This window comes from Rosa chinensis, chromosome 6 (assembly GCF_002994745.2).
Source record: "Rosa chinensis cultivar Old Blush chromosome 6, RchiOBHm-V2, whole genome shotgun sequence".
NCBI classification, from domain to species: Eukaryota; Viridiplantae; Streptophyta; class Magnoliopsida; order Rosales; family Rosaceae; genus Rosa; species Rosa chinensis.
This window is the reverse complement of record NC_037093.1, coordinates 25,581,991-25,591,052: the sequence shown is the minus strand read 5'-3', so window position 1 is coordinate 25,591,052 and position 9,062 is coordinate 25,581,991. Positions and strand designations below refer to the sequence as shown.

General features: G+C 38.1%; 1 pseudogene; it reads right to left on the bottom strand.

The window, feature by feature from the left end:
- Positions 1–844: 844 nt before the first annotated feature.
- Positions 845–3,232, bottom strand: LOC112171116 (annotated as a pseudogene).
- Positions 3,233–9,062: the final 5,830 nt, after the last annotated feature.

The following is a 9,062-nucleotide window of genomic DNA, read 5'->3' as shown; positions in this document are numbered from 1 at the left end:
TCAAAGACTTATTAAATCATAAATCAGATAGAGTTTACAAATTCTACCCAAAAATAATAATAGCTAATAAAAAAAAAACTGTTTGCCAAAATTAGCTAAATCCTAAACCAAAAATGTAATGCCCCGTACCTTAAAGTTTTTACTAGTTACATTTTACCGTGGTTGACCGAAGAGTGACTTTTTCTTTAGTCCGGTAAATTAGGAAATTTCTTTGAGAATATTGTAGTATACGAAAAATCGAGTTCGTGGACACGTAGTTTGTTTAAATCGGAGTTGTATTGGGGAAGTTTGTTTAAATCATTTTAAACATCGGAGTTCTATCGTAGACACTTACTATTCATATTTGTTGTTTTTAAAAGAACTTCCATTTTGGGATAGAGGAGAGAGAAGTCAAAGCTGCCAAATCGGGACAGACCCGACCTCCCCCTCCTATTTTTGTTCTTCTTTCACCGTTTTGGGTTTTAGATCACGTTATGATCATTATGAGTTCCTTGTTCTGCCTTTTGGGTTGACAAATGCACCTGCTGCTTTTATGGATCTCATGAACCGGGTGTTTCGCCCGTACCTTGACCGCTTTGTAATCGTGTTCATTGATGACATTTTGGTTTATTCCAAGAGTGAGGAGTTACATGCTGATCATTTAAGTATTGTGTTGGAGACTTTAAGGATACATCAATTGTATGCAGTGGCGGATCCAGGATTTTTTCTTAGGTAAGGCAAGATTCAAATTAAGTTAGTAAGATATTAAAAAAAAATGAAAATATAATGTTTATCAATACTAATTCAAGTCACTTGAAAATGCTAACTCCATAAAAAAAAAAAAAACTACATTACAAGTTTTCAATCAACGAGACGGTAATTGTCCACGGCGCGATCTCATATTTTGAAAACGCAGCATTATAGCATCATTACCAATGCTATTGAATATATCTTTCTCAATGTAAACAAGCAAACTATCATTCATCCATTGATCTCCCATTCTATTACGAAGTGGATTCTTCACAATGTTCATAGCTGAGAATACTCTTTCCACTGAAGCTGTTGCAACCGGTAGAACTAAAGCCAAAGTTAGAAGCTTGTAGACTGATGCATGTGTTTTGTGCTTTCCTGTCTCCACCAATTTTTTAGCAAGACTACCAATTCCTTTCAATTGAGAAAATTCACTGTTGGATCGCATTTCATTAAGATAAATATCAAGCTTGTCTTCAAGTGATAAGACATCTCTTTCAGAAAAATCTCTTGGATAGAATTTGGCAAGACGGAGTAACTTTTGCTTATCAAAAGCGGAGAATAAATTATCTGGACTTAAACTTGCAACACAAACAAGAAGCTCAGAGTTTACCTCGTTAAAACGGTCATTCAAGTCTGAAAGCTGTCTATCAATCACAGTATAAAAGACCTCCACTCTCGATAATGATGAAGGTTTGTTATTTTTTCAGTTCTCCGTTGGGATTTCCCTTGAGCAACAAAGACATCATCCATATTGGGAATCTTGATACCATGCTTGCCACAAAAAGAATAAACCTAGCTTGTCAAGAAAAGTTTCCCATTCACATTCGTCTTCCCTCATTGTTTGTAGTTGCTGCTTGCATGCCTTGACTAAATCCATAGCATTGACAATATCTTGATCATTCTTTTGTAATGCTTGTGATAGATCATTCGTCACTCCTAACACTTGTCTCATTAAAAACAGACAAAATATGAAGTCAAACGATTGCACTTGTGCTAACAAAAGATTACCTTCCCCTCTCTGATCAGGATATGTTCCATCTTCAATAATCATTTCAATCACCTTAATTGTGGAAGAAAACATAGAAATAATACTCAGTAAGGTGCCGTAATGTGAACCCCAACGTGTATCACCAGGACGTTTAAGAGTAGTTTCTTGATTCAACCCTTTTCCACTTAGAAGCTCATCATTGTGAAGAGCTTCCATAACTTCATTATGTTGTTGCTCTCGAAGAAGATCACGACGTTTACAAGATGCTCCAACAATGTTAACCACTCTTGTCACTAAGAAAAAAAAGGAAGCAACTGGAACATGATTTTTAGCTAAAGCAACAAGGGCAAGTTGAAGTCGATGTGCAAAACAATGAACATAAAATGCACAATCATTTTCTTTCAAGATAAGTGCCTTAAGACCATTGAACTCACCTTGCATATTACTAGCCCCATCATAGCCCTGTCCTCGAAGATTTGATATGCTCAACCCATTTCTGGAGAATAACTCGTCTATTGCAAGTTTTAAGGACCGTGCATCAGTGCTTTTAACATGTTGGATGCCAACAAACCTTTCAATTACCTGGCCCTTATCGTCTACATAGCGAAGAACAACTGCCATCTGCTCTTTTACTGAATGATCTCGTGCTTCATCAACCAAAATAGAGAATGGTGCATCACCCATATCAAACATGATTGCATTAAGAGTTTCAACTGCAGCTGCATTTATAATATCTTTCTGTATAACAGGTGATGTTAACTGTAGATTTCTAGGAGCATTTTCAAAGGCAACAGCCTTCACACTATCATTATGTTCAGCAAGAAATTCTAGAAGTTCAAGAAAGTTTCCTCTGTTGTTAGAGGATTCAGATTCATCATGACCACGAAAGGCAAGACCTTGCCGCAACAAGAAACGAACACAATCAATTGAAGCATTCAAGAGAGTGTAATAGTTATGCTTAGAGGATTCCAATTGACGACTAATAACTGACTCAAGATGTTGTTTCTGATTCATTAGAGCTTGGCAATTTAGTAAAGCTTGGTTGTGAACACTACCCAAACCTCCAACATGATCTTGAAGTCCTTTTTTATTCTTCCAATTAGAGAAGCCTTTGCAGGTAAATTTATCACCGCCTCCTTGGTCACCATGATGTGGTTTAAAGAGATAACAACAGAGACAAAACACAGCATCATTTTCTATGCTATACTCTAACCATTCAGGATGTTCATCAAACCAAGAAGGGACAAAACGTCGTTTTGTTCCACTTATTAATGTTTGGGGAAACTCATGGTTTCGAGGCTGACAAGGACCCTTGAGAAAATAACGACGTCGAACTTCATCACGAATATTTGGATCATAATCCAAGATACGCTTTCGACGTGCAGGGTCAGAAGGAAGATTATCCAAAATTGCTTCAAGTTCATCTTTCTTTGAGCTTTCACTATCAACATTGTTCTTCATAGAAGATGAAGTCTCCTCTGGTCTCGATACTTTTTTAAAATATCTCTTCATAACTGTTATCATTGAATTTTACGCATAAAAGATATTGCCATAAAATAATAAAATGCATACAAATGGATAAACTAATTCTACTTTGATGAAGTTCACTAGTTCAATAGCATAAATGGATTGTTCATTTGTGTTAAAGTTCAGTAGCATGATTTGATGAAATCCAATAGCATAATTGCATAAATATGGTCAGACGGTCAGTAGCTATGTAAATGTGAATCAAAGCATCATCATCAAAGGATTCAAAGCATAATGGGTCAAGCTGTTAGCTGTCAATGTGATTATGTGAAGGACGTAATAAGCCCTGGACTTTGAGACATTGAAAAGTTTCAAAGCATCATCATCATTCATCAAACGTCACGATCCAAAAAAGAAGAAGAAGAAAACTTACTTGATTGTCAATGGATCAATTGCAATATTCAATTCTTCAATTGTCACACAAATCTAAAGAATAGGGCTAAAGAGAGATATGGAAGCCCTCCAAAATTGGGAATTTGGGACTTGGGAGAACGATGTGAGTAGCAGACAAATCGACGTCAGTTCCAAGTCCTATTTGAACTGTGCGTTTAGGTTTTTTTTTTTCTTTCTCTTATTTAGTTTTAAAACGACGTCGTTTTGGCTTATCATTAATATTAAATGAAAATCTCAAAACGACGTCGTTTTGAGTTGCTATCAAAGAAAAAAAAAGAATGCCGCGTTGTAGACGTCTTCTTCCCCAAATTCTTCTGGTTTTTGCCCTTTTCTGCCATTTTTCCATGGCTTGCCTACAACCAACCTATATAAATCCAAGGTAAAAAAAAAAAAACCCAGCCTAGGCAAGTGCCTAAGCTCGCCTATATGTGAATCCGCCCCTGATTGTATGCTAAATTTAGTAAGTGTGAGTTTTGGCTTGACCATGTGACATTCTTGGGTCATGTTATTTCAGCTGCAGGTGTTAGTGTTGATCCACAAAAAGTCGAAGCGGTGTTGAATTGGGAAAGACCGACCAATGTGACGGAAATTCATAGTTTCTTGGGTCTAACTGGTTATTATCGACGTTTTGTGCAAAACTTTTCTAGAATCGCCGCTCCTCTTACCAAGTTTACTAGAAAGGGTGTCAGATTTGTTTGGTCTGAAAATTGTGAGCGGAGCTTTCAGGAACTTAAGAGTCGTTTGACTAGTGCTCCAATTCTAGCCTTGCCTGATGATAGTGGGGAGTATGTAATTTACAGCGATGCCTCTAGACAAGGTTTGGGTTGTGTCTTAATGCAGCATGGTAACGTGATTGCTTATGCTTCTAGACAGTTGAAACCGCATGAATTGAATTACCCAACCCATGATTTAGAGTTGGCAGCTATTGTGTTTGCTCTTAAGCTGTGGAGGCATTATCTGTATGGAGCCAGATGTCACATTTTCACAGACCATAAAAGCCTCAAGTATGCGTTTACACAGCCAAATTTAAATTTAAGACAACAAAGATGGATGGAATTGATTGAAGACTATGATTGTACCATTGAGTACCACCCCAGTAAGGCGAATATGGTGGCGGATGCACTCAGTAGGAACCCCTCTGTGACTTTGTCATATATAAGGGCCACTCGAGTACCGCTATTGTCAGAGTTGAGGTCTACTGGGGTTGTGTTATCAGTTGATGAGGTTGGTGCTCTGGTGGCTAGTTTTCATGTGAGACCAGTGTTCATTGATAAAGTACGAGAAGCACAATCTCTTGACCCAAGAATTGAGGGAAATAAGGTGTTAGTGGCGGTTAGCAACCTGATTTCTCTATTCGAAGAGATGGGACTTTAGTGTTTGGAAAAAGACTTTGTGTTCCTAACGATGAAGCGCTTAAACAAGAAATACTTACTGAAGCTCATAATTCCGCATATGCTCTGCATCCTGGTGGTACAAAAATGTACCGAACTCTCAAGGAATACTATTGGTGGCCAAACATGAAAAGAGAAATTGCAGCCTTTGTGAGTAGATGCTTAGTGTGCCAACAAGTGAAGGCAGAAAGGCAGAAACCATTGGATTTGTTACAACCTTTGTCAATTCCGGAATGGAAATGGGAGCATCTCACCATGGACTTTATTTACAAATTACCTCGTACCCAGGATGGTAATGATGGTATTCAGGTGATTGTGGATCGACTCACCAAATCCGTGCATTTTCTGGCGGTTAAAGAAACCTTTAGTATAGACAAGTTAGCAAAGCTGTATGTGGATGAGATTGTGAAGCTTCATGGTGTACCCGAGTCCATTACTTCCGATCGTGATGCCCGCTTCACATCAACGTTTTGGAGGAAGGTTCACAAATTTATGGGAACAAAACTACAATTTAGCACCGCTTTCCACCCTCAAACTAATGGGCAATCTGAGTGAACTATACAGACTTTGGAAGATATGTTGAGGGCTTGTGCTCTATAATTTAAAGGAAGTTGGGATAAGCACCTGGCTCTGATGGAGTTTGCTTATAACAATAGTTACCACTCGAGTATTGGTATGGCTCCCTACGAAGCTTTATATGGGAAACAGTGTAGGACCCCCTTGTGTTGGGATGAAGTGGGAGAAAGACAACTTACTGGTCCTGAAATTATTGAAATCACAACGGATAAAATTAAGGTGATTAGAGAGAGGCTCAAGACTGCTCAAAGTAGACAGAAGAGCTACACTAATAACCGCAGGAAGCATCTTGAATTCCAAGTTGGTGATTGGGTATTTTTGAAGTTATCTCCTTGGAAGGGTGTGGTAAGGTTTGGTAAACGTGGGAAACTTAGTCCAAGGTATATTGGTCCCTATGAAATTGTGGAACGAGTTGGTCTTGTTGCTTATCGCTTGGCCTTACCCCCACAACTATCTAGATTACATGATGTCTTCCATGTATCCATGCTTCGCAAGTACATAGCTGATCCTTCTCATGTGTTACCAGCTCAACCCATTACACTTAGAGAAGATCTAACATATGAAGAAGAACCAGTACAGATCCTTGATCGTCGTGAGCAAGTACTTCAAAGTAAGGTTAAATCATCTCATTGAGGAAGCTACTTGGGAACCGGAGGAGCAAATGAGGCGACAGTATTCACATCTTTTTCCATGACAGGTACAATTTCGAGGACGAAATTTTATAAGGAGGGGAGATTGTAATGCCCCGTACCTTAAAGTTTTTACTAGTTACACTTTACTGTGGTTGACCGAAGAGTGACTTTTTCTTTAGTCCGATTAATTAGGAAATTTCTTTGAGAATATCGTAGTATACGAAAAATCGAGTTCGTGGACACGTAGTTTGTTTAAATCGGAGTTGTAGCCTAAAATGCAACTTACGCTCAACAAGGACACGGTCATCAAAGAATTGGGAAATATTTAAATCCGGAAATATCGTACCTCGGGGATCTTGAGCTAACTCAAATCCAATGGTTTATGGGTCACAAAAGTCACTTGCTAAACTAAAAGAAAATTTGTAAAATGGCTAAGTGAGATACCAAGTCTCACACATGCACGGCTTAGGTCTCCCGAAGCCAAAAAGTAGCCAAGAACTCACCAAAATAAATTGGTAGGCTCAAGGCCTTATGGTACTTACAATGAAAAATGTGAGCAAATATTTGGGGGAATTAATTTTTAGGTTTTGAAAATTAAAAACTAGGAAATTAAAATTTGCAAAAAAGTAAAGTGCTAGAATTTAAAGGTTCGGAAAACAATGGACAAAATTTGGGTACTAAAGCATCCACTCTAGCAATCATTTACCGTAACAACACAATTTTGGCACACAACAAAAGCAAAATGGCGCAATCCCTAACTCTAAGCCAGACTAGGGCCTTAGAGTGATAATGCAAATCCGGACTAGGGCATTCATATTCTCATAGTACAAAAATAATGTAAATCCGGGCTAGGGCATTCACATTCTCATCACACACACATTAAGACCGGACTAGGGCTCCTAACATGCATGAAATGGCATTATGTCAATTTTTAGAGACTAACAATTTGCTCATGACAACATGCTCATTCATAAAATTAAGCCACTAATTAAATGAATTTCATGATGAGGACAAGAACTAGTCATAAAATTAGCTACTTTCTATAACAAATTCCCATCGAAAATTATGCAAAGTCATGAACAAAAACCACAACACACTTTCATTAAGCACAAAAAATTAATGTCATTACATGGTAAAAATTGCTAGGGCATCAAGCCCTAGACCCAAATAAGAAAATACTCACAACCCATCAACATACCCACAAAGAAATTCATCAATTACAATAAATTAAAGCAAGAAGAGAGTAAAGAAAAGAGAGAGACCAACACTAATCACAACTACACTAAAGAGTGAGCATGACTAGCTTGGAATTATATTCTCTCTTATACCTAAACCCGGATCCTTGACAAAATGATGAAATTTGATTGAGGAATGGTGAAGAATAATGAGAGGTGAGAGAGAGATGGTGGTCTTGGTGATAGAGGATAGATCTTGGTGAGGAGAAGAAATTGGTGAGGAGGTTCTTGGTTGTGTTGCCGAGAGGAAGAGATTGAGTAATGGGGTTGGGGTACTGATGGTGGTTTGCTGTTGTGCGGCTACTGTAGCTGTTGTGAGAGAGAGTAATGGAGTGGGTTCTTGGTGAGGTCGATGGAATTAAAGGAGGCTGTGCGGCGCTGTAGGTAAGGGTTCGAATGGATTATCAGCTAATGGGGGTATATATATGGCTGAGAGAATATGAGTGGCCTAGAATATGCACGTGCAGTGTGCATGAGGAAGAGAAGAAAAAAATCTAGTGAGAGGCTGCTGCCATGTGTAGGCGTGTAATTGGCCCAAAAGAATTAATCAAATTACAATCAAGGGTTGATTGCTACACGTTATGGTCATGGCTGAAGCACTTAGTTAATTAATCAAATCATTGATTAAATAATTAAGCCAATGTTTAATTAAGCCACTGATTAATCCATGAATTGTTTCTTCTTCTTTTTTTCTTTTTCTTCCTCCGGTCTCAAAGCACATCGGGAGGCATCATCTTGAAATACCCGGAATCGGCTTCCTCGCTCATGTAGACTATGATTGACCGCAATCAACTACTTTGTCTTTTTGTCGGAAACTCCATTTTGCTCAATTTTCCACCATTTTCTCTCGATTTCCACAATTCCACTTATTTACTACAAAATAAATAAAAATAGATTAATTACATATTAACTGACTTAAAGATTAGCTAATTCTCGTGTTTTAGATACAATTACATGCATCGAAATACGTGTAATCACTCACTCATATTTGCCTTGAGGAGATTTTACCTCACCTAAATCCGCTTTGAGAGGTTTCACCTCACCCAGATTCGCCTTGAGGAGATTTTGCCTCACCTAAATGCTCTTTGAGAGGTTTCACTTCATCCATATTCACATTGAGGAGATTTCGCCTCACCCAAATCCACTTTGAGAGGTTTCACTTCATCCATAGGTTTCACTTCATCCATATTCACATTGAGGAGATTTTGCCTCACCCAAATCCGCTTTGAGAGGTTTCACCTCACCCAGATTCACCTTAAGAGAATTCCGCCTCACCCAAATCTGCCACATAATCATTAAGTAACAATCTGTACAAGTTGTCGCCTAATTGTTTTTTTGTGAGAGGTTATCACATAAGTATTAACCGACAACACATACAAGTCGTTCTCTAATTGATTTTCAGCGAGGAAGTTCAAGTTGTCACACAAATATTAAGCGACAACTTGTACAAGTTGTCACTTAATTGGTTGTTTGCAAGAAAATTAAAGTTGTCACATAAACATTAATCGACCATTGATAGAAGTCGTCGCCTAATTGGTTTTTAGCAATGAATTTCAAGTTGTCACATAAACATTAACCGACAACCCGT